This window comes from Micropterus salmoides, unplaced genomic scaffold (genome assembly GCF_014851395.1).
Source record: "Micropterus salmoides isolate LMB-PRFRI ecotype aquatic unplaced genomic scaffold, ASM1485139v1 Ms_hic_scaffold_16, whole genome shotgun sequence".
Classification (NCBI taxonomy): Eukaryota; Metazoa; Chordata; class Actinopteri; order Centrarchiformes; family Centrarchidae; genus Micropterus; species Micropterus salmoides.
The window spans coordinates 17544891-17571490 of record NW_024040707.1 but is presented as its reverse complement, the minus strand read 5'-3'; the positions used below and the strand labels follow the sequence as shown (position 1 = coordinate 17571490).

General features: G+C 41.9%; 1 protein-coding gene across 1 annotated transcript in view; it reads right to left on the bottom strand.

Moving 5' to 3' along the window:
* LOC119904929 (chemokine-like protein TAFA-2) overlaps window positions 1-26149 on the bottom strand; it is a 79351-nt gene extending 53202 nt beyond the window's left edge. The window contains exon 1 of the mRNA XM_038721549.1: window positions 25632-26149. The gene's annotated coding sequence lies outside the window, so the exon portion shown is untranslated. The remainder of the gene's footprint in view (window positions 1-25631) is intronic.
* Window positions 26150-26600: the final 451 nt, after the last annotated feature.

Here is a 26600-nt window from a genome sequence, read left to right as displayed (position 1 = left end):
TAGAAACGTCTGCCTCAGTTTAATGAATACTTAAAGAGGGGAAAAAGAGTCAGAGAGATGGTAAACGGACATTGGTGCATCCTCTCTCCCTTGCATTTCTTTTTCCCTTTGCTTGAATCTCCTTCTCTGACAGGCTGACACACAGGCCAGGAGTTTGTAGAGATCACAGCAGGGCGACTCGCTGATGGCTCCAGTCCTCTCTGGTCTCTTTCTGTAACTCGCCTAAACTCCCTTGGTTCAGACCTATTTCTCTGCCCTAAATGCATAATTTTGTAAATGAAGCATCTGCTTGGGTGGTCCCAGTAGGCCCATGTGTATTCGACTGAGGCTGACACACACACACACACAAACACACACACACAAAGCCACGCACACAATCACTCAAAAATAGTTTTGCTGCCAGTCCCCCAAAAATATGCAGTGCCCAGGCAGTATCTTTTTTAAATGTGTACAACTTCATGTGTTACTGTTTCATTGCTGTGTGGACAATGAACACTAAAAAAAGTGTGGGCTGCTGCATATTTAGCTTTTCCAAAATTAGGACAGGCCTTTCTCAAGAGTACATTTGTTCCGTGCGAGTCTGGTTCTGGCGCCGTCCAGATAAATAGCCCACTGGAAGCTTTCAGATGAGTAATAAGCTGGAAATACTGCAGATAAGTAGTTGTCAATACTTATCTGTAGAAAATCACCGTTAGCATGAAGTCACTGTTTCTATAGTAATATAACTCTTGGTGTAACAGAAATGTTATTTAATCACAACAGCAAATTACATTGGAAATATCAATACAAAACTGCTTCAGGGGCAGTAAAAAAGCAAAGTTAAAGCAGGTCTGTTTTATTTGTAAATCTTAAACTGTTCAATTTCATACTGTGAGTTAAAATTTCAAAATAACAATCGACTAGTTTTTGTTATGTAACTTCATAACTAAGCAGCGTTATCAGTAATTCAGGGTGTTAGATGCTTGTTATTGTGGCAAAATGCATCTGTTTAGGCCTACTGGTGGATGATTATTAAGTCTTACAGGGATGTTTACTACATTTTTCGATAACAAAGCGCAACAAAGAGAATAAAGAGTCTCATGCGTTACACAAACTTCACCCCTTTCCCTTTCGTCGTCTCTCCTCCACAGATCGCTCCTCGTTGCTTTCCTATTTCACCTCACAGCCTGGTGCACATAACTTATGCATACTGTTTTCATACAGGTTGATTTGGTGTGAGCCTGCTTGTGTGTTCATTGTGTGCCTCTGTGTGCATGTGTGTTGTGTTTGCAAACAGCAGTCGTAGATAACAGCTCCACAGTTATGGTGTATAACTCATTCTAATGATGCAACAGTGAAGCAGCAGGTAAGGTCAACACAGGAGACTGTGGTGGAAGGTGAACTGCTTGGACGCATCACACACACACACACACACTCATGAATCAATCAGTCCCCAACAAACACATCTCCACGTACATGAACATGTAGCCTGACAATCTCTATATCACTCCTCATCTACTTTCTCCTGTATTTGCTTGCAGCCCATATTTTTCCCGCCTGTCCTTTTTCTTCCCTCCACCCTCGGCCCCCCCTCTCCTCCTCCCTCGCTCCCTGTGTCTCATGGTGATATTGTTGGAGGTCAGTCGACACCCTGAGGAAGAGGGGCTGATGAATAGATCCATGATCACTGGCTGTAATTACAGTGTCAGATGAACTGTTAGCTGTCCAGTATGTGCAGGTTCAGTGTGTGCGCGCGCATGTGTGTGCGTGTTCTTTCCTAATGTGCTAGTCAGCTCCCCACAGATGCAGTTGCCATATCAGCATACACAACAACAGATGGGCTCCAGTTACACACACACACACACACACACACGCAAATCCACACACAGCACATGCAAAACGACTGTTTCACACATAATTTCTCATAGTCTGAAGTATAAATACATAAATAAATAAAAAAAATATTATTGTATGTATGTTTGTGTGCATGAATGGCGAGTATGGTGCTTTTGTCTTCATCCCACTTAATACCATTTCTGTGCAGGTTAATATGGGAACAGGCAGGTTAGTATCTAAACATTTAATTACAATACATCCTGTCATAGCAGATTCGACTGAGCAGGACCCCCTTTACAGCTCCCCCTTTACCTTTTGCCAGCTAGTCTGGCAGATGTGGAGGTTCGGCACACACAATCACACACACACCAAAACCCCCATCACAAGTTATTGCCAACAGATCAGGGTGAGCTATTGACTTCTATACACATCCCTCCACCAGACATGATAATGGAGAACTGAAGCCACTGGGGCAGGCAGATCAGCAGCTGGGCTGGCAAGAATCAGAGGCAGACAGACGGACAAACAGAGAGTTTAGTTTTCCTGGTGGGTGAAATTATGTCTCTTTTTCTTTTCTGTCTCAGTCATAGAGAGGGAAGAAAAAGAAAGAAAACAGTCAAACTAGAAGCTCTTCAAACTGGTTCAATCTACTCTCAAGCATTGGAAAATTCTAATTTTCTTACAAAAAGCACAGGTCTGAGAGTAATGTAGGGCTTTTATCCACCTATTCATAGTTTTCAGTCACGTGACATGTGCAGTGACCTGGAGGGCAGAACAACTGAGCAGGATAGCGGCTCACACTGGACTCCCCGTAGAGACCCAACAAAAGCCAAAATTTCCCTATCCACAATGATTTGGATCACCTCTCAACTCAAGAAAAACAAAGAAATGGACACAAACAAGTTTTTGGCCCTTGTGGTCCATAAACAGCACCCACTGCTGTATTTCTGCCGTCAACCAACGCTCAACTACGGTGATGTTTACATTTACCTTGAGGGGAATCCCTCACCTTACACTGCTGTCAGGGTTTTCTTTACTGGACGGACTTCTGTAGAAACACAGCTCAGGCTTGTCTGCTTGTCGATTAGTGCACCCAATAGCACAACCATCCGGCATTTTGGCAACACAAAATAACAAACTCAAAATAACAGTGTATCACTTGCTTCCTAATTGCCGGGCAGCAGAAAATAATGTCTTTTTTGCCCTCCAAAGGACCGTTCCCCTTGGAAACCACAGAATAGAGCTTCTTGCTTAAACCTTCAATAACTGTTTTTTGACAATGTTGACATACCATCACCTTTTAAGTTAATATGGCGTATTTGTTAGCAAACAGTTGCCTATTTACACAACCAGCTGTTATGGAGCAAAATTATCAATTAGTTGTGTGTTTATGTCCACCTGGTGAATGGAAGTCCAATATTCACCCATCTTTTAGCTCTGTCTTTGGTCTCTACCAACTCCTGAGGGAAATATTTGGCTCTTTAACTGCTGATTGCTCCACTAAGCTCACCAGCAAGTTGCTAACTGTGTCTGTTTGCTGTTCAGTGCTGAGCAAGCTGTGAACAGTTGATTTTTAGAGCTTTTCAGTGAAAACAGCTGTCTGCTGTATCTGAAAACGACACTATGAGAGTGACCCAAAACAGTGAAGTGGCCTGGAAAGCTGAACAATGAGCTGAAACTCAATCTAAAGCTCAGGTTCATCACTACAAGCAACACTATTCACATTGTCACATTGAACATTGTTTTCACATGGTCATTGATACACTGTTATTATAACACTATCAGTTATAGCTGGTTTAAACTCTGCCCTATGCCAATATAGTGTTTGTTAGAAGCAGAAATAAGCCGGTATAGGGAGAGTTAGAGAGTGTTTTGAGTGAGTTTTAGAGTAATTTGGTTTGCTACATCCTGCTAATCTGGGGAGACATTTTGCTGCACTGACACTGTAAATTGAGTAAATCATTTATATAACTTGGCCTCATGCACCCATGTGCCTGGAAGACACACACACACACACACACACACACACACATTTGTTCTTCTATCCCCGTGGGGACATCTCATTGACATACTGCATTCCCTAGCCCCTTACCTAACCTTAACCATCACAACTAGATGCCTAACCCTACCTTTAACCTAATTGTTATCATAACCCCGAAACTAAGTCTTAACCCTCAAAAAGCAGTCTCTACCAGTGGGAACATCAATTTTTGCACCCACTATGACACAAGTCCCCATCAGCTAGTGTGCAGTCAGGGTAAAACATGAAACAGACACGCTCGCGCACACACACACACACACACACACACACACACACACATCCACATGCATGCCTCTGTTTCCATGGATGTCTTGTATGCAAAAGAAGAAAACATTTACATTGCCAAGGCAAGGCACATAATCAAATTCAGAGCTACATCTAGAGGAAGAGCAAACGTGGATACACATTCCTGCCACGTGTGTGTCTGGGTGTGTATGCATCTGTGCGTGTGTGCGTGTGTGTGTGTGTGTGTGCGTATCAGTTAGAAAGACAGACAGAGAGAGAGTGTGTGTGTGTGTGTCTAGTTGGTATTCCAGGGTGGCTTGTTGTGAGTGTGGTTTCCCACAATTCTTATCAGAGTTGTGATCACAGAAAACTGGTCTCCTCAAATGGAACACATCCTCCCTTGCACTACCAGGGATGCACACACAGTCATCTTTATGTTTCTCTGTTCGTGATTCACTTTCTTGAGTCTAATTCAATCTTCAACTTATAACCTACCGCCGAGACATGCGCAGCCAAGAACATGAATGCAATTTGGAACAATCTGAGGTGAGTGTGTTTGTCTTCTGAATATATAAGAATTTTTTCTGCTTTTTTTTCTGTTGGAAGTCTTGCTCAGAACCAGAACAGTTATTCAGCCTGGGTACGGATAAAACAATTGCAGGCTTAGAAACACTGCAAACAAAGGAAAAAATTATTTAGCAAATACAAAGTACCAAAGACAAAGAAGACGCCTAATATTCAGTGAGAAAAGTGAAGAGGTGGGGGTTGGGGAGAAAAAAAGCAAATGGCTGCCAGGTTGTACTTGAGTTAGCCTCTTCCACCCTGCAGTTTATTTCCTGAGACTGAAACAACACATGGTCTAATTGACAAGCCAGTGATGTTGTGTATGAACTCAAAGGACCTAAGCTGTGTACTCACATTAAGGCAACGCAGCACTTCAGTAGCAGCGAGGTAGATCTGCATGCTGATATGCTGAGGATGCTGCATCACAGCGGTTCATGCAGAGTTAAAAAAAGTGACAAGAAAAATACTGAGATAAGAAAAAACCTGTTCAAATTCTGGCTTTGCTTCATTCAGGGAAATGTGCCCTAGTTAGCATCCTGCTGCTCAGCATACACGCGCACACACTCTCACGTGTACGCACACATTCCTATGCGTTAATGAACAGGCTGCTTTCTCACTTGGGATATCTCTCCCTATATATATATCCCTATATGTTTCTTTCTCTCTCTATCCCTCCTCCTGTTCCTTCTGCATTCCCGTGACAGCTTCTCCTCTCCAGAGTTTAGACGTTTGACGTGTGTCGCTCATACTTACTCAGACTGGCAAGAACCCAAACACACACACGTACGCTTGTATGCAAATAATACGCAAAATGACAAAGCACCTTTCCCGAAAACAAGCCAGCTCAAATGTAATGAAATAAACTTTGCGCTCTCTCTCACACACACTGATTTGAGGTAGTCCTTAGTCAGTGAATACATTAGCACAAGACAGTATGACACCATCTTGTAAGTGACTGCGCTTTGACCTCCACATCTGCAAATTGGATGAAAAAATAAACCTATAATTCTCAACATCACCAGCTATCTGAAATGCGTTAATCCCCTGACCCGTTATGTATTTATGTTATTCATCTTCATGCTTGAGATCCACAACCCCTCAAATTCAAATATTTGGTTTTAATCAACTTTGCATGGATTGATTTTCAGAATGTTGAAAGCATTGCCTATAGATAGATCAGCAATCCGTCTGAAGACTGAGCAACAAAGCTGACATTAGACTACTTTAACGTTGTATTGTGTGATATGTGTGGTAATTGAAGCAACTAGTTATTTCCCAGCTTTTGTTGCAGGTCACAGTTATGTTTCATCAAAGGCTTCACAGCTGTGAAGCCTCGGTGTCAAACAGCCCTACATTTTGAGGCACACTTCAAACAGTTCATTTTTAGTCAATCATATAAGCTGTTCTACTCGGAGGCGTCGTTCAAGCCAGGTTTAAAGCCGTTGCAAATTATCTGGTGCGTGCAGATGTGAGTTACAGAAATAGAGAGTGGAGGGAAAGGGAAATGGAGCGGGAGAATGGATCACCATCACAGATGTCGGTTAACGTTTTGTGTTAACCGACGTCTGTGATGGTGATCCATTAAAATCTGGTGCCAACATGGCCTGTTTAAAAACATCATCTTCAGTTCAGTGAATCACTAACATGGGGAAATCCTGGGACACAAGAGAGTATGAATGTGGCCTGCACACTAGCACTATGCAGAACTTTGAGTACTTACACTAGCACAATGAAAAGTTAATGAAAACATAATCCAGATACAACGCAAAGCAGAGTATACAACTGAAACCTTAAAAATATTGTGTCTCCGAACCTTCAGAGCAGACTGGCAGTCCAACAATGTTATAAATCCTTGAAAACTTTATGTCCTGAATCATGCAAAGTACTGCCAGGAAGTTCATTGTGATGTCGCCTCAGCATTTAAGGAGTCCGTGCCTCAGGATGTGCAGGTATTGATTGAAGTACAGCACTGTACGCTTCATTGTCCTTCCAAGTTGTTGGCTACCGGAATGTGATCATTTGTGTGTGAAATCATGGAGTGTTTTACTTTTCTTACTGTGACAACTGTCTCGATTGTGCTTGCATCTTATTTTTCCAGTAAATAAATAAAAATCTACAAACACTCAGTACTCAAGGTAGTTTATAACAGGCTGTAATACTTCAATTTTAAAATAAAATCAGAGTAGGCAAAAGAAGATGAGTGCTTTTGTCAATGTCAGACTCAAGGCGCTCTCATCAATGTGCATCTAAATCTACCTTTAATTTAAAAAAAAACATTTCATTAAGGCTGTCATGTGCTGTAGACTGAAGTGGCATGAATAGATAGGATCCAGACACTGGAATAAACCCACTTTTGTAGATTGTGTGTTTTGAGAAAATGATATAAAACTTGAATAGTCAAGGAGTTCCCTGGACAAACAATGGGGACCAGTGATTGGACGTTAGGTATGCACATTCACTGGGAAAGCCAAAGTCACATCAGCGCATATTCACTAAGAAGCAAGTACAGTAGGAACTGGTGCAGATCCGGTACATAAGGAGCTCTAATAAGTGGAAAAGTTATGTCAATTCTTGTCAGTATTATTGCAAGTCAGACTATAAAAAATGTATTTTAATTTAAGCCGATTCTTCCCCAAATGGGGGGTGGCTATTAAAGGCTTAAAGAGAGAAATCTTCTTTTTTTTATGTAACACTATATGTGTTGTGTTTGTACTGAAGGACCCAAGTAAGACACCAGACACCTAAAGGAATTCCCTGTGGTGCCAGTAAATGATAGTGTTGCGTTTGCCTCCTCACTGGTTTTACTATTTAGCAGCTGTAGTTAGCTGTAGGGTGCTATCTCGCAGACAAGGCTACATCAAAAACACCAGCGGACAAACAATTAAGTGATCGCAGAGATATAAGAATTACAAGAGCAATCTGTTTTCAGCTAACAAAAAAATGTTTCGATACAGTTTGGAGAGAGTGTATGGTCTTATGTTTGTGTGTGTGTGTGGGTTCGTAATTAAACCTGATTCCTGTTGGGCCTTTCCAGAATCACACATATGCACATTCACACCACCTCATTATGCCTGATTACAGACTGCTGTCTTCTGGGGTTGACAGCAGTTCAGATGTACAGCTCAGCACACACACTATCTCACCGGCAGCACAACCCCTTCTGCACACACACACCCCCAGTGTCCCACCGCCCCTGACAACATATTGCCAAAATAAACAGCATCAGCCCTGTCAACACAGAGATCTCTCACTGCGAGCAAGAGACATACACCTGGTAGACACACACAACATAAATCTGTACACACACACACATCTGGCAATCAGAGATGTGCAGAATCACACACAGCAGGGAGAAAAGGATCAGTGGGGTATTGTTGTTACAAAGAAACATGCATACACCTGCTTGCTCTGTCTCTGTCTTGCACACACACACTCCGCCCCTGACAGAGATACAGACTGTTACTGACAGGCTGGAGGACAAGTGATTTCCTGGCAGCCATTGTCTCCTTGTCTCTTAATCCAAACTGTGAGAGGCAGGCGGTGTTGACATCTTAGACCAGTGTGTATGGGATCCTCTCATATCTGACCTTTAACACAGCCAGACCAGAGCAGGTAAAGGTCTGCAGCTCCGCAGTGCCTTGCATAGATCTGGTACTGCACATAAGAACAGACGCGAGAGAGAGAGAGAGAGAGAGAGAAAGGAAATGGATAGAGCACTGGGACAAATGGAGTGTCCTTGAATTAAAACCTATTAGCTACAAAGAAAAGTGTGTTCCTTCAATCATTCAGATTCTTGTTTTCCTCAAAAGAGCTTTGTGTCCATGCAAAAGCTTGAAATGGTATGACACTCTGAGTATGAGTATATTCGCTGGACTATTCTGTGTGTCTGTGGTTTCCCTTCATATTCATAAACACAAAAGGTCCTCAATGGGCTGAATAGGGGGCGGTGCGGTGGTGCTGTGGTTAGCACTGTCGCCTCACAGCAAGAAGGTTGTTCGTTCAAACCCCGGTTGTCCTGGCCTTTGTGTGTGGAGTTTGCATGTTCTCCCTGTGTCTGCATGGGTTCTTTCCAGGTGCTCCAGCTTCCTCCCACCGTCCAAAGACATGTAGACTAGGTTAATTGGTGACTCTAAATTGTCTGTGGGTGTGACTGGTTGGATTGACTGGATGTGTGCAATGGACTGGCGACCTGTCCAAGGTGTACCCCACCTTTTGCCCAATGTCAGCTGGGATTGGCTCCAGCCCCCCACCTGTACGCAGGTTAAGCGGTTGACAATGGATGGATGGATGGATGGGCTGAATAGCTTTAATCTAGGCATTTAAAAGACTTTCACAACACATTTTTTATTGCATCATTGATACAGCATAATTGTGAAAATAAGTAGTCCAGTAAAGTATATATAGCTTCAGTTGTTGAGAAACATACAGCAATGAACCACTGTGCTCATTATTTAGTGGTGTTATTATGTCCAATGCTAGCATTAAAGGAATAGTTAATTTGGTCTGGCACATAATCCCACATCAAATCACAACTTGTCATTTTTACATTTTAGTTTTTATAAAGATTAAACAAGCAATATGTGACATGTATTAGGGAGTTGACAAGGTGCTGGAGGCAGATTTTGTTACCTTCCGACAGAGGTTGCATGGATATAGTAGAAATGAAAAAGTAAAATAGGTTTGGCATCGAGTGTCAAAAACATGTGACTGAATGTAATCCAGGATTATGCCGAATTGTCCGACAGCTTCCTGTCTAGAAATAGGATTGCAATAGGACTTTAGTATGGGAAAGTTGCTTTGATGTGGAATTATGGCATTATGGCAAGTGTTCATCATCGGGCAGCCCCACTGAACGACCTCCCACATCCACAGCTCTCCTCAGCCAGGAGAAGGGAGATAAGGGCAGGCTCTGACCTGCCAGCCGTACCCACGACACCTGTCACACGGGTCAATCAGCCAGGGGTGCCACGTCTGTTAGGGCCAGGGTGAGCCGGATAGCTGGTCACCAAGCAGTTTAATCTCCAACAGATTCCCACCACCTGGCTCATCTGGCATCGCCCCAAGCCCAGCAGCCCTCCAATCTGGCAACTCCTACTGTCATGATGTAGAGGGTTCAACAGGAACTAAACTGGAAATGAATGGATGGATGGATGGAGCACATACGTGCAGGTAGGGCATGCAGCCTCCATTTCTTAAAGAAAACTGTTTGAACACATCATCTACTGTAATTCCCCTGCTCATTCCTGCTGTGTGCTGTATACAGTTGGAGCCATGGGTGGCCTGCAGGCTATACTGCAGTATAAGTGTATGTGAATACAGCTATGATTGCCTTAGGGGAGGATTTGGTCTTGGGTCTTTGATTACCAGTTTGCAGTCAGACTTTTCAAAATGACACAATTCTTAGATTCCCCTTCAGTAATATAGCATGTGGCCTGTAGTTAAATCTCCCATCTGTTGGATGAGGACTTAGCATTTTGGCTTGGCTGTCCACTTCTTTGTTGAAAATTTGCTCTGCAGAATTGCTCTGTGTCTCTGAATGTAGAATGAAGTCAAAAGGATGCTGGTGAAAATAAAATAAATGCTCTTAGTTTTGTAGAATAATAAAGATTAGGATCATATTTTGTATCAAAGGTATAACTGGCTGCACTAGGTTGCTTAACTGACCAGAATCTTTGACACAATTTTGATACAGCAGGTGCATTTCCCTATCCTCCAGATCCTTTGGTCAGCACATAATCAGCCATTGTACACACACCAAAAACAAAGATATGCTGTATGTATCTGCATGTATGCATGTATGTAAACCCTTTAAATTTCTGCTAGACATCCAGAACACAGGAAGTAACGGTTTGCAGTCGAGCAAATGGATATTGTGAAATCATCAAATAGTACATTTGTTTGGGTTGCAACAAGAACAAAGAGAAATCAAGCTGTCTACACACTGACGCACACACACATGCACAAATGGATAAAAGCAGTTTAATTAGGGTTGCAAGTAATGACTAGTTTCATTTTATAAATCAAATATTATTTCACAGTAAAACATTTTAAAAAACAAAGACAGATGCAAGTTACTAAAGCTGAAATTGATTTCTTAGTTCTGAACAACAAACAATACCCCAAAGGTATTCAATTTACAGTGATATGAAGCAGAGAAAAGCAAGCAAATATTCACTTTTCAGAAGCAGTTTTTTTTTTTTTTTTTACTTTTCAACTGAATGAAAAGATTAAAAAATGTCTGTAGCGCAATGTTAAACTAAACTGAGTTGATTTAAGTTGAGACACGTGTGGTGCAGAAACAGAAGAGACAGGCATGCCTTTCAGCACCCAGACCCTGAAGGACTAACACAAACTGCAATGTCTAATCCCATCACACTTCTGTTTGCCCACTTTGTTCTGTTTTCCTTATTTGAATGACTAATAATAGTCCACACCGTCCAATGAATCATGGTTACTAAGCGCGGTACGAGTAAACAGTTTCACCTAAGTCTCCTGGCTGCTTATTTTTTACAGTCTTATTGAGCAGAGAAAGTTAAGAGACACAGACACCAAGCGCTCGCTCACGATACCAACAAAACAGCATTTCCGTGACTCAACATTATAACACATTTAAGCAAATGAAGAGCTTATATTTGCGCTGCACTCATCCACCACTTGAAACCAGAAGAGTGCAGAGTCACAGAAATGGAGAGCCCGGAATGAAATAAAGGAGCGTAAGACAAGAAAAGAAGCCAAAAGGCGCAGAGTCATGGAGAGAGGAAGACAGACAGAGAAAGAGAGAGGAATGGTTAGTAGGTGGGGACCTTCAAGAGCTTTTGTTCTCTGAACACGAAGGGTTAGTGAGGCACTTCTCACTTGGCAGTTGGTTCAAAGCAACAAACTCTAAATCAATCTTTAACAGCTTGTCCAAACAGACTCGCACAGACACGAACTCACGAACCCAAAAAAGGACATACACACAGTTGCAACCACAAACAAGCAGACAATACAAGACACTTTGTAGTAGACCTCTGTTGGGGGGAGAGGTGGGGGTGTTCACTTCCTATGGATGGTATGCTTGATATAGGAAAGAGTCTGGTTTGATACTGAGTGTGTATGTGTGTGTGCCTATGACAGTGTTTGTTACTGTGTGGCCAACGCTGTGTTTCTTTAATGAGCTCGGTTTACACACTTCGTTAATTGGCTGGCACAGCAAAGGACTGTCTAAGATCTACAGACCAGTCTGCACACACAGACACACACACACACACACATACACATCTCCATTTCACTGTGCTTATTTATTCATGTATTAGTTAGTTTGTTCCACTAGGTTCACTTGCAGGCTGCTGTAGTAATTGCCACTATATTCTCTGCATTGATTTCCACTCCAACTGCAATGCTCTGTGCCATGCACGTGCACGCACACACTCACACACACACACACACACACACTTACAGTACACAGATGCATACCCAGTCGCCAGCTCTGGCGCCTTTTCTTTGCAAACCTGCCCTCACCAGAAACAAAGCAAGTGCAAATTGTATTCTCAGTAAATTTATCTATCCATTAACTGTATCTCCCTAACATGTATTCATTTGCGGTAACAAAGAGACAGGTGATACAGCAGGAACTGCAAGCATTCCAATTAAAGTATCTGGGAGGGGAAAGGAGCCGAGCTTTCTTTCAGCACATCCCTCATCACACTGGCAGTAAAAATAGCATCAACCCCACAATCCCGGGCAATGTTCTGTCTGCTCACAGCTCAGGGCTTGTTTCTGGTGAGCAATAGGAGGTACAGTGGCGAGATTTTGCTGTTGCTGCACAACAAATACAGAGCAGCCAGACTCAGTCCGCATAGGCATTCTGTTCGAGCTGGATGTGATAGTCCACACTGGACTGTGTATGTGCGTGAGAGAGCCACGCTAAACATGATTACAGATGGGAATGGTGTATGTGTGTGTGTTTGTGGATATATGGGCAGGCAGGACAGGAGGTCTGCTGGGAGAGATAACTGCTCAAATCTGTCCTCTCCTTCTCACTCACACCCTTCTGCTCAGACCTCTAAAAGCTTACCCTTAGGCTTACCCCGGACATGCACACACACACACACACAGGATCCTCATATCAACCCTATCCCAAACTCCCATTTCAGTCTTCACAGTTCTCCAAAGTCCATCACAGTTGTGCTTCGTTTGATAGAGATGGACATGCAGAGACATGGAAAAAGAGGATTGGACAACAAGTGCATTAGCACAGCTCTGTCCAGCCGGGGTTATCATCTATTAATGAGGTGCAAGTTCACACATGCATGCACATTTGCACATATGCACTCACTTTCACTAGCAAGCACATACACATTCACAGAGACAGAGAGTTGGAGAGGGGTTGTTTAATATTTAAACAGGATGCTTTAAAGTTGAAATTGAATTAGAGTGGCTCAAGGAGACACCGAGTTCCCCTAAAAACTGATTCAAATATCACGCATTGAGCAGTTTATTATTATAGAAATTCTACTGCATGAAACTCAAAATGCTTCTTTCACAAGTCGTCCTATTTTGTTTCTCCTCCATGTCCTCACTTTCAAGAATTCCTTTTGGTTTTTTTTAGCAGCTCTTCCTTTTCAGTGACCCCTTGCCCTCCCTTCTCCTCTTTCTCCCCATGAACAAACAACTCAACGTCAGATGGATTTCCTCTACACTATGCCTCATTGCATTGCATTGCATCTCCTCTTTTCCAAACACCTTCGGGGGTGAGAAGGACTGCGCTATGTCAAGCAGATTCTTAAAATCCCCATCTCTCCATGCTGGGAAGTCTCAACTGTGAACAAAGCTGCCCCCAACTCTAACCTAACCCCTCTGCCTCGGACAGGCAACCAGAGGGCACCACTGTCATCATCATTATCATGTGGGTGGCCAAACATTTTGGGGAGTGACACATTCACAGTGAGAAATGATTGTGATCTGATAAATTCATGGCATGCATACCAAGTGGGTTACAGTGACCACTGTTAACATGGCGCGTTTGCTCCTAGCTGCACATCTTTCCTGCAGCACCACAGACAGCTCCCTACCACGTTAGGTGCTGTCTTGCGTGGTGATACAGGACAGTTATTCTCAAAAAGAGGTCAGAGGGCCTTTAAGGGCCTTATTAATGTAGTCAGGGGTATGCTGATTGTACAGAGTATTTCTACCTCTAAGTCTAAGACTATATAAAGAACAGCTCAGTCTGAGACTAATTCCTACAGCATACAAAAAACAGAATGTGAAATCGTACCTTATGTCTTACCTTTTAAATCACCTAACACCTCCTCTATCAGCCCCTTGCCACTTACAAAAAAAATTCAAGACAGATTAATGACAGTCGAACAGGATTAAAGTAGATAATAGTTATAGTCAGCCAATGGCATGTTCATGTTCAGAATAGACTGAGAATAAAATCTGGGATATTTAAACACACACTATGTCCTTTTCTGCTGCTTCTTCTGTCTCTCACATCAAAACAATAACAAAAGACTTTTGATGACGTCACAAAGTTCATCACGGGATCGTGAGAGTTGTCATTGCCTTCATTGCAGTCAGCTTCCCCATTCCTTCAGTGTTCATCGTTCAGGAGTTTTGTTAACAGGAAGTCGAATTTTCTGCAGTGGTCTCCTCCTCTCTTAATCAAACGGACCATGTGAATAAAACTATTAGAAACACTGAAAAATGCAGTTTTATGCAAAAAATCTGTGTTTCTCCGACACTGTTCAGCAGACACTGGACACTGCAAGCCATAACTGCTGCTAATGTTTGCTCAGCTTGTTTCTATGATAACTTAAGCTCCAGACGTCCAATGACTAAAATCCTTCATTCGGTAAAATGTAGAGTTGCTTAACTTGGGTGGGCCGATCAGATATATATAACGGAATATTTGGGATAATGTAAGTAAACAACTTAAGTAAATATATTACATAGGTTGAGTCATTTGCAGACATTTTAATGCAGTAAAATATACCTTTCAAAAGGGTCATAGTTAATGAGGGAAAAAACAAGACTATAACCATGCTGTGAAGATGTACTTCGACACAGTGGCACTTTCAGCGAAATGTTAACGCCTTCATGCTAACAGCGACAATGCTAACATGCTGATGTTTAGCAGGTATAATGTTGTAAACCTATTTATCTTGTTACCATTTGCTAATGTTAAGTGCTAAACCAATGTCCAATTGGTTTTGTAGATCATAACATAAAGAATTGGTCAAATACATTTTTACCTGATGATGGCGCGTGAAAGATATAGTTATTACAATTCATCCTGAGAAGGACATGGATGAATGTGCCAAATTTCATGGTAATCTGTCCTATTGTTTCACTCAAAACCAAAAGTATCAACCTCTTGGTGGTGCTAGAGGAAAAAGTCAGGGGATCACCAAAGTCAGTAGAACACATGCTCTGGGGACCATGGATGTCTATACAAAATTTTATGGCAGTAGTAGTGTGATATTCCAGTTGGAACAACAAACTGACCAACAGACCAACATTGTCATCTACAGAACCATATCGCTAGCATGGCTACAAATGTAACCACTGTTTTATTTCAAATTATAGTACAGACTATAGTACAAACATGCTTAATAGGTCAAAGCCAATGAATTTCTATGTGAGATAAGAGCAAAAATGTGTAGATAACATATTGACAATGTAATTCCTTGTGATCGAAAGCCCTAAAGCCACTGGCATCACAAATTAAGCTCCTCTTTGTGCCCTTCTCTGCCACAGCTGCAGCCAGGGAGAGGACACAAGCCTGGCTCAGCCTCATCACATAAAGGCAGGCGGAATGCTAATAAAGTTGGATTCAATCAAATTGAAAGCAGCCTTTTGGTAATTCATGGCTTTAAAATTAGAATTCTTGTTCTGCATTCAGAGTATCTCTCCATCTCTCCGACACAGGCCGAGTCTTATCCTGGCTTGAACTGAGAGAATGTTGTCTTATCTACTGACAAGACATATATGTGAGGCTTTTTTTTTTTTTACTATAACCAAAGAAAAGCGTGAACTCTTAAAAATGACAAATGAAATTCTAAATGACCTTAAAGTGCTTATGAATGAAATCCTCTTTTCTTATTCTAACGTAATCTTTGGTGCTAAATACCGTTACTGGTGTTGCATTTCCTACAGAAGATATCATCTTTTTGCTGTGTCTATTGTGTTTTCCTAATGCCGTTTGTTGATTAAGCCTTGTTTTCTGTAGGCACTGACACATATCTTTGTCTCCTCTGCCTTGGGGGACTATCAAGTCCAGCTAAGCAACACATTCCTGTAATGAACAGCTGTGGCTGCTTGCAGAAATATAAAGGACATCGTTATCTGTCCACCTAATGGTTTCCTCCAGATATGACCACCAAGCACAGGATGCTTAAGATGATAAATGTAAACGCTAGATGGATGTTGTCTTTAGTCATAAACAGAGCATTAAAACAACTGTTAGCAGTATTTGTATGAATATGTTGCAGATTAATACTTAAAACCCACCCAGACTCCACTGTAACTCTGTTTGTGGGCATGCCGATGTGTGTGGCTATAGTTTTCTCCCTGTGTGTGCCCTTCGAGTGCTGTGGCTAATGGCAGTGTCATAATATTAGTCATATTAGGAGGGGATTAGTAAGAGAAACCTTCTTAAGGATGTGATCCCTGGGAGGGGGTGCCAGATACTGCTTGTATTACTGTCAGCCCTGTCTCACACACACTGGGAGCCTAGCAGCCTCGCCTGCTTTCCTCAATAAGATCTATAGAGAAATATGACACACCGAAGCGCACCACCTACTGTAGCTCATTCCCCTCTTCCACTGTGTTTTTTTTTATCTCATCTATTGAAGTGCTGGTATGAAACATGTCTTGTAGACAAACAGGAATGCTCTGGCAGTGCTTGAAGGTTGAAGCGCACGGATTAGGAGAACCAGTCCTGCGCTCTTGAGCTTCTTAACAAGGTGTTCCCTCTTACTGGGCAGACTGTGTCATTTATGGTTGAAGCCAAAGTGACAAACTTCTCGGTGACTAAAGTGCATGACTTAACGTTACAGTATGTTTCTGAAAATGCAGTGTTGACACCATAGGACCCACCTACATGTAGCCATTACCACAACATTCGCCCCCTCCAGGTTCAGTCAGATGGTGGCAACGCAACAAAAAAAAAGCTGTTGATGGCAAGATAGCATGGAGAGACAGACTAAAACTGTAGGCTTCTTTTTAGCTGCACTATTGTATATTAAAATTGCTGTACCATAAGCAATAGGCCATTAAGCATGAAGAAGACTGACAACCAAGTCAAGACAATATTTTATTATGTTTATAAAAGTACTTTCAGCACTAGTGTTGAATTTCAATGTTTAAATCCTAGTTTTTTTCTAGATCCTTCTGCATGGTGAGAAAAGAGACTAGATTAAGCAAGTAGCCAAGATGAGCTGCTGGATGGAGTGTGTACTCATACACACCACAACCACCCACAAAATTGCACTAATTACCGCTGCGCACGTGCTCCTGCTCAAACATACCAATCTACAGTATATAAAGATTCATTCTGAATTAATAATTGCATAATTAGATATAATTGCATGTGCTGTGGGCTTGCCTGACAACCTAATGAGGCAACCATAAAGTAGCTAGTGGTTCCACTTATAAGAACATAATCAAAGACTACAAGATAAAAGGGCATACACAGATAAACACAGGCAGCAACTAAGACAGGCCCAGAGCCACACAGACGTGAAAAAAAATCATGAGGGAGGATATTTAAAGAAAAGAAAAGACGAGTGAGAGAGTTTACAACTCGTTATACTCTGTCAACAGTGGCTCCGTTTATCAGTGACTGTGAGTGTCTCTGAGGTTCACGTCACAACCTTCGGGACAACATTTTCTCCCTACCTTACCTTAATCTTCACCATCGCAGAAGGAATGACCAAGGCCAGACTCACAAAAACATGCCTCCGAAGAGAGCAGAGACAGGACACACACACACACACACACACACACACACACACACACACACACACACACACACACACACAAGGCTGAGCCTAATTATGCTGGCCTAATGACCACAGTGATTACTGTCTAGGGGTTGTTGATGAAGAAAGCTGCCTGAGCCGGAGGGTTGTACGTGTGGTGTAGCTCTGACTTCTGGCTAACAGCTCTTCTTTGCCGCCAGCCATAATGAGTCAGCCTTGACACCGCCAAAGCTACAGTGTCTGCCCTGGTCCGTTTATAACTGCTGCTGAAAGTGATACCACATCCCAGCCCACACACTGTTGGATAGTCCTGTCACTGCAGACTCATTAGCAGAAGCTACAGCCGCGCCAAAATCAACAAGTCAAACTGCTTTCTTAATAAGTCGCAACGTGTCACCTCAGGTTGGCTGCTACAATAGCAAACATAGTTGTAGTTCACCTGCACAACATGAATTTGACTACCATGGTACTGCAGCATATTTTTGAAATATTGTCAATTATACCTCAAAGAGTCTTCAGGTTTTACAGTTCTGCAGCACAAAACTGCCGTCAATCAAACAACTGCTTACAAGGCCAGTTTTTTTTTACTTTGCAGTCAAATTAAACACTGCTTTAACACTGTGAAATGTATTGATATTTAGGAGGGCATTTCAATTATTCTGAGCACCATCAAGGAAGAAAAGCATGAGAGTCTGGGTAGAGGTAAAAGCTTACACATTCACATCCAGCCAGCATCAGTTTGTTGTAACGGTATGTAGTGTGTGCAGATGGCGTCTGTCCTGAGGAGACAGGTGTGGAGAGACTACACAGCATTGCCATAACATGCATGCATGCAGTTCTCCTTCACTGCAAGTGTAAAAGACAGACCTGGAGAGAGAGAGAGATTTTAGAGTTGTTGTCTCTTCAGAAAAATACTGAATTGTTATACATGGTAAACCATGTGCAACATTAGCAGTACTACACTTGATGATAGTCATGCCAATAAAATAAATCTGTAACGCCAAATCTTCAAAGTGAACTGACTATATTGATACACCATTGTCACTGACCGAATCAGTAGCCTTTAGCAGTGAAGCTCACCTCACTGGTGAGAGCAGTACCTTTCCTTCTGGTTAGAAGCATGTTAAAACAGCTGCCAGGATGGCTTAGATTCCAAATCAAAGTATGCCAGTTGTGTGCTAGTTTGAGGTTTTATATCCGAATGGGTAAAGAACTTCATCTATTTGGCTGGACACTGAATCATCATTATAGAAATACAGATTGCAAGATTTACTCTTTTGTGAAATTTCAAGAGATAACTGTGCCATTCCAATACCAATCAGTGCCTTTCAGCCCGCCGTCTGAAGGGGTTCAAACTTTTGCCAGGAATGTTGGATCCTGGCTTCCGGTAATGGGAAGGCAAAGATATAACCAAACTGAGAAACTTATTTTTTAAAATAGTCTTAAGCCAATCTACAACTGTTAGAGAAATACCAGATCCCAAAACAAGATTTTGTAAAAATTTCTTAGCAATAAGACTTTATATTGCTATGAGTATGACCCTTATAGATCTACTATAAAGAAAATGCTCTTTCAACAACTAGGGAAGATGCCTCTTAATTCTTTCTATGACAATTGAAGGTGTATAGGTGAAGGAATTGTCAGTGATTATTGATGTGGAGACATGGGAGGATATTCGGAGTTACGCCAAAAAGATATCCATCTGTACTTAAACAACAGCAATCCAGTTTAGAATTACACAGAATACATACAGTATGTCCCCCAACCGCAAGCACCCTTGTAACCCCTCACTTTCTCCTCCCCTTTAACCCATTGCCTGTGGTCATGTTGTAAATTATAGAAGTATTGGTTTGAAATACTATGTGCAATGGAAAAAATTCTTGACAAAGATTTAGAGATGGATCCAATGTCTTTGATTTTGGGCCTCCCAAGTAGAAATATAACTACTACAGGTAGCAAAAGCCTACATAACATTCTTACTTTTGCTTATTACAGTGGACTAATGATAAGGGCCCGACTGTTAAGGATTTGTGTAAAGTTATATTTCATCTGGTTCATTTGGAATATCTTACAAGTACTCTAGGCAGATCAGTTCAATAAGATCTTGTAGCCCTATCTGAATTATCTTAGACCTGATTTTTTTCTCCATTATTTAACAAGGAGTCTTCTGAAGCCTTGTAACCTGTGATTTCCTCCTGCATGTGTTTGTTGATCTGAGCTGTTTTTGTTGATATGTTTGTTTTATTGTGATTGTTCTTATGGAAAAATAAGAAAATCCAATACATACACTGTTTAAAAAAACATTAAAAGAACACAAAAGCCATAAAATAAATAAAGAAGTGGCTGAGTGCTGAGCTGCTAATCTTACAAACAATGCCTATGGGCCTAGATTTGTACTGCACTGAATGTAACAGCCTCAACCAGCAACAGACTGAACGTACTATGAAAAGAAGCCAGAAGATTAATTTGTAATGTTCACCTCTATTTTAAAAATGAAAGTTTTAATTGGAGAGTGAAAGACTGACAGTGAGACTCTGAAACTGAGAGTTTGGTCAAGAGAGATGGCCATTAACAGTGTAAATGAAGGGAAACATGTAATGACAGGACCCCAGAGTCACTGATGAGGGTGATGGATGGCTTTCAACACAAATACATGGCAGTTCATCACTCACCTCAGACATAAACACGCACAAGCACACGTTCTTACAGTGAATTTTCACACTCAGACTCACACATCCGCTCATGCTCTCTCTCATTCTCTCCCTTATTAACCTTGTGCACATCCACTTGCGCTGTTTTGCACATGCTATTCAGCATTATATTGCTGGCACTGCAATCACCTACGCAGCCTTGGACAACACTCATGTATACACAGACACACTCACACACAGAGCATCACTCACCGCTGCCCTATCACATTCCCTCATTAGTCAAAGAAGGAGAGCACTGCCACAGAGTATTCCCCTCCTTCTTCTTCTTCTTCTTCTCTGTCTGTCTGTTTGTTTGATTATCATTATCTATTACCTATCGCTTATTATTTTCAGTAAGTTGATTAATCTTTTAGCATACAAAATGATGAAAATGATGACAAATAGCCATCATAGAATAACATGGTTCGACATGATGTCTTACAATTGCTTATTTTATCCCCCCAAAAAATGACAATAATCAAATAAATACAATTTGACTGTAATGGGCAATGGTTTGGTATTTTTACTTGATGAATAATAATTCATGTAGGGCTGCAACTACTGGTTATTTTAATGTTGATTAATATTGTGATTAGGTTAGTTATTGCAGCATCCCTCCTTATTTTTAGATGAATTGGTTAATCATTTAGTGTAGAAAATGTCTTGTTTTGTATCATATATTGTCCAAAAACCCAAAGATACTATATTATATTTATTATTATTATATTTACAATGATATGAAACAGAAAAGGCAACAAATCCTATTTAAGTTTTAACCAGATTTGTTTTTGCATTTTTGCTTTATAAACGACATAACTTTACTCAAAATTTTGGAATAACTGTAAGAGTTCAGCATGGTGTCTTAAAATTGCTTAGTTAATCCCAAACACTTTCAAATTAATACAATATGGCTATAACTGGCAGATGGTATTTCTACTTGATGAATAGCATGAACAGTTAATTTAGGACTGCAATGACAGTATTTTTTTTATTGATTAATCGTTTAGACTAAAAAATGTCTAAAAAATTTTTTCGCATGACTAATGTTCCAAAAGACAGATATTCAATTAGCAGTGATATTAAATATAGAACAGCAGCAAAACGACATCCTTGAGAGACAATAACAGCTTTCAAAAATGACCCATAAATTTTACATTCTTGCAGTGACTCTTTATACTGTTTTTGCACGTTTGTCTTGGTGCCTTGTGTTGACTGCCTTGTTGCACTGCTTAAATGTTAAATATACTCATCTCCCTTGTTTACTTGTTTTTGGATGGGTTGACAATAAAGCTCTCTTGAGTCTTGATTCTAAATGATCTATTAAAATCGTTGGCTTTAATTTTCTGACAATCAACAGACTAATTGATTACTGATAATTTTTTTCTCATTTGACAACTGAATTAACCAGCTAATTGTTTCAGCACTACACACTGCCCTGGCTGCGACAAAGACAGTCACTGAAAGATAAGCCCCCACCATGCCACCATGCAACTTCTCTCTTCTCCCCCTGGTCTTCACCTCTTCCTTGCTCTGTAGTCAAGGGACGCAGTGTGTGGGGCAGAGAGGTGCTGGGTAAACAGTGGTTCTGCAAAGTGCTTTTTCCCAGGCTGTGTATACCTGGGTAATAGAGGCAGTAATGGAGTTTGTTCAGGCTAAGGTAATCCTGGAGCTGTGAACGCAGCATCTGCTGCTGTTTCTCTCTGACGCTGTTCTGTTCCACAGCAGGTACTGATGTTGCGGTAGCTGTCACCGTTACTGTCCCACACAAGCCATTTGGGAGGCAAAGAAATGTGTGCGTGTACGTGTTTGTGTACGTGTTTGTGTGAATGCGTATTTCCTGCAAAAGAAATAAATGTGTGTATATGCCTGTGTGAATCCTGAGCAAAAATTGCATACTGATGAAGTCAGGTTTTGCTGAAAGATGTGTGTCTGTGGGGGAGGGAAGGTGTCTGGGTCTGGGTCTGTGTGTGTGTGTGTGTGTGTGTGTGTGTGTGTGTGTGTGTGTGTGTGGAGAGAAAGAATCTAAAAAATATATGTGTGTTTGGATGTTATAGCTCACCTTTGGGAGGTGGGATAAGAACAGGGCTGGTGGCTAGGAATGAATTTACGGGGCCCGATCTCCCAGAAACAATTTCTTTATGTGGGTTACACACATTTAGAGTGGCTATTCGTCCCCCCTGGGCCTCGGCACACCACACACATCTACTGGAGATGGCCAATGAAATACAGAACGCCTTTTATAGGACGCATGCTTTTTATTTATCCCCTGTAACTTGCTTTCTTCCATTTCTCTCTCTCTGTCTAGGTCTCTGTCTCGTTCCTGTTTCTCGTTCTTATTCTTTCTTTTTTCAATCTCTCATTTTCTCTTGTCATCATGCACAGCTACAGGAGGTGGTAAATGAAAAAGAGATCACCTTTTATAGGACACATGCTGTACTTTTTATTTCTTCCTGGTATGTTCTCTTTGTCTTTGTCTCTCTCTCTCTGTCCCTCTGTCTCTCTGGACAGGAGCTTTGACATTATACTCATGGCTGTGTGTGCGTGTGTGTGTGTGTGTGTGTGTGTGTGTGTGTGTACTCTTGGTCAAGATGGGAGGCAGGGTAAAATGGTCCAATTTGGACCAAAGTCCTGTGGCCTGCAGTCTCCGCCATTATGCCCGAGACAGGAGCAAGGCTAGGGGACTGTGTGTGAGTGTGTGCATGATTTTTTTTTTTGAAATGTAAATTATAACAATTGGAAAACAATTGGAAAAGGGTCATTTGAGAACTCTGCTTGTTTGCAAAGCAGTGTATTATCCCCTACATTGCACTTCATATATATAACCTATTCATTTTCAAAGCGAACATACACTGGGGCATAGGGATTAAGATGCCGACCATGACCTTTATTGCATCTCTCTCTCTCTCTCTCTCTCTCGTTTCCTGTCATCTTTCCACTAATCTCTATGTAATAAAGGCATTTAACACCAAAAGAAAGCAAGAAAATACTCATTATACAAAATCTTGCCACTTCTGTAGTTTTGCGCTTTCTCGTGCCTATCTCTCTCCTTCTGTCGCTTTCAGCAGGTATTTCTGCCTCAGGAGCTGTAGAGTCTCGATCTGTGGTTGTAAGCCACCTATTGCCCCCATGTTCCTGCTACAGTTATTATTATTAGTCATATTATTATTCATTATTATCATAATTATTGCTATCATTATTCTCTTTCTTTCTCTAATCTCCCCCTATCTCTCTAAACCCAACTGGTTGAGACAGTTGGCCGCCCTCCCTGAATTGAGGTTTCTGCCAATTAAAGGGGAGTTTTTCCTTGCCACTGTCGCCAAGTGCTTGCTCGTGGAGGGAATTGTTGGGTCTCTGTAAATGATATTACAAAAGGTACAGTCTAGACCTGCTCTATATGCATAGTGCTGTGTGGTAAATGGCTGTCCTTGTAGGGACCAGCTTTTTGTCCACTGGTGGGACCTGGATCCCCCATAACATGACTAATCAAGTAAACACACACCTATGTACTTTTAATCTTTTGAAGATCCTCTCTGACAAATTGCAGCCCATAAGCTAAGTCTTAACCTTAACTTAATCTACCCTAAATCCTAAAAAAATTAATTCTCACTCTCCAGAAACGTCCTCAATTTAAGTCTACAACCTCACAAAGATAGAAGTACAAGCGTACACAAACACACACACACACACACACACACACACACACACACATACTGTCTTCTTTGCCTTGCCATCCTCTTTATCGCTCATGTTATTTTACTTAAATTATTTGCCTCATTGGAGGAGATATAACGTGACTTAGCCAACATGGCAACACATATTTCAGCAATCACGTGAAGTGAAGTACTGTACTGTTGTGTTTTATTTACTGGAACGTGTGTGCAGCCGGTCGCAGCAGGGAAGCTGCAATTACTAAGCACTTCCTAAATGACATATCACAAAAGTAGATTTGTAAAGATATTTACATAGATGCGCACAACATTTTTAAACTTTAATAAAAAGGAACATCTATACACTATAGCTTCTTTCCTATCCTTCCTTCCTCAGTCCTCGTTTTCCCCTTTCATTCTCTCCATTTCTACCTTCCATCTCATCTCTTTGTCACAGCTGTGATTAGTGAAAAAAGGTGTTTACTGAATAAACCCCCCCCCCCCCCCCCCCCCATCCTACTCGCCCTCTCCCTACATCTTTCTCTGGTGTCAATCATGTCTCACTGTCAGTTCTCTTCCTCGTTTTTTTTGTAATCCCTCACTCCACTTCTCTGCCTCGTCTCCTCTATGCTCTTCACAGAGGCTCGTGAAAACAGAGGGAGAGTTGGAGACAGATGGAGCAGGAGCATGTCAAAAATATATTCACAGTTGGGGTGACCATCTTTGTTTAAATCAAACCAGCTTGTGTGCGCACACAAGGATTTAGAAACAACATGAAAAGGGACACAATTGTTACCTTCTAACAGTATGTTATCCAGAGCTATAAGTAGCCACCATCAACATCTCACAGCCTCTACTCTGCTACCAAACAGATGCACCAAGTTGCCACTGTCACCAATAAAGGTCATCTTATGAATCACCATCTACAGTACATCAGGTGATCTGTGGGGATCTGTGTGTAGAAACACATTCTGTTCCTGTCATGTAAAAACAATACAAACCACTGTTGAAAGGGAAGACAAATAGGAGTGCGAAAGGAAAAGGTTATTGTTCCTTATCTGCTCTTTCTCCATGAAATAAGGAGACAACATACTTATCATTTAGCACCTCTGGAGATATCACAGCTCCCAGAAATCAATCAACAGGGAGTAAGAATGCAGGTTGCCACCACTAAGCACCAGCTCTGTTTAAAATAGCACAGTGAACCCGGCGCCACCCGTATACGCACAGCTAATACCTGCGTGCCCCGGCGTGTACGTGCGCGCGCGCGCGTGTGTGTCTGAGATGCAAGCCTATATAGGCTGTGCAACACCTGAAACAACCGCAATCATTTGTCTTCGCAGTAAAATCACAACCTTAATAATAAACCTGATTTACCAGAGCAGGCTGATGGGATATTACCACGAGCAGTGTTTTTTTTTTTTGAATAACTCGTGCAACTCAATGCGAATCCTTGTCTATTCCCTAAAATGGAACAGATGAAGTGTAATCCATGCTGTGCGTAAAAGGCTTTCAAAGACGAAATAACCTTCATTGCAGCAACAGTCACGCGTGGCAGGTGTGCCAACTAATTGACTTTTTATCAGGCACACTTTTCACACAGTTGACAAAAGGCGCATTTAAAACTATGGGCTGGGATACAGGCTGTTCTGTGCAGGTGTGAAGGCTATCCAGTGATCCATACCTGTTGGTGCAGTGTGGTCTTGTTCTGTTAGCCCAGAAGGTGAACCTCTCTCCTCATAGCCGCTCCGCTATCCGAGACGGACGAGAGGCTCGCATCCCCTCTCCAGTACCGTTAAAACGGCTACTCTCTCACCGGCCGATCGGTTCGACTGAAGCGAAAAAAAGTTATACCATACCATCCACCTCCGCAGCCGGGCTAGAGAGAAACGGAACCGGCGGCAGATGTGACCCCCTGGGTTAAAACCAGCGCGCTGCCCCCGCGGCTACTCCGGTGCAAGAAAAGGTCCCCTGAAAGTTCCGCTCCTTTCCTCTTGTGCGCAGCGGGTGAGACAGGAAACTTAGTGATTAAGCACTACCAACATGGAGCAAACATCCGACTTAAACCTCCCCAGTAAGGATTTTAGGTTGCACCCGCTCTTTATCCTCTTTAAAAGAAAGGGTGAGAAAGTAGCAGGACAGAGAGGTACGATGCGGTCGGGAGTCAGGCAGACTGCTGTTGCGCTCCTGTCTTTCCGCCTGGAAGATGGAGAGCGCTGTCAGCTGTGAAGTGGAGCAGCGCGCCCTGGCGGCCTGAGGAGGGAACAGCTGACTGGAGAGCATGCAATAAAGGTAAATGATACAGTACCGTGAAGAAGGCCATATGGGCTGCGCCAAGACCTGTTGGATACATGATATTAGTGGTATCTTGTCAGCATAGACTGGCAGACAAACAGAAAGAGGCATGATCTAATGTATCCACACAGTCATGCAACTCCAGATGCGTCAGCAACGCCTCTCAGGGGATGGATGCTGGACACGGGGAAAGTCTTAAATGTTTGTGTCACTTCAAGGAAGGACAAAGCAATATTGGCTCTCACAGTCCCTTTCTCCCCACCTCTCTCTCTCAGCTGTGTGAAGTTCAAATTAAATTGAACTCACTTTAGCAGAGCTATGGGCATTTCCCAGTAGACTACACCAACAGGAGCTGTGG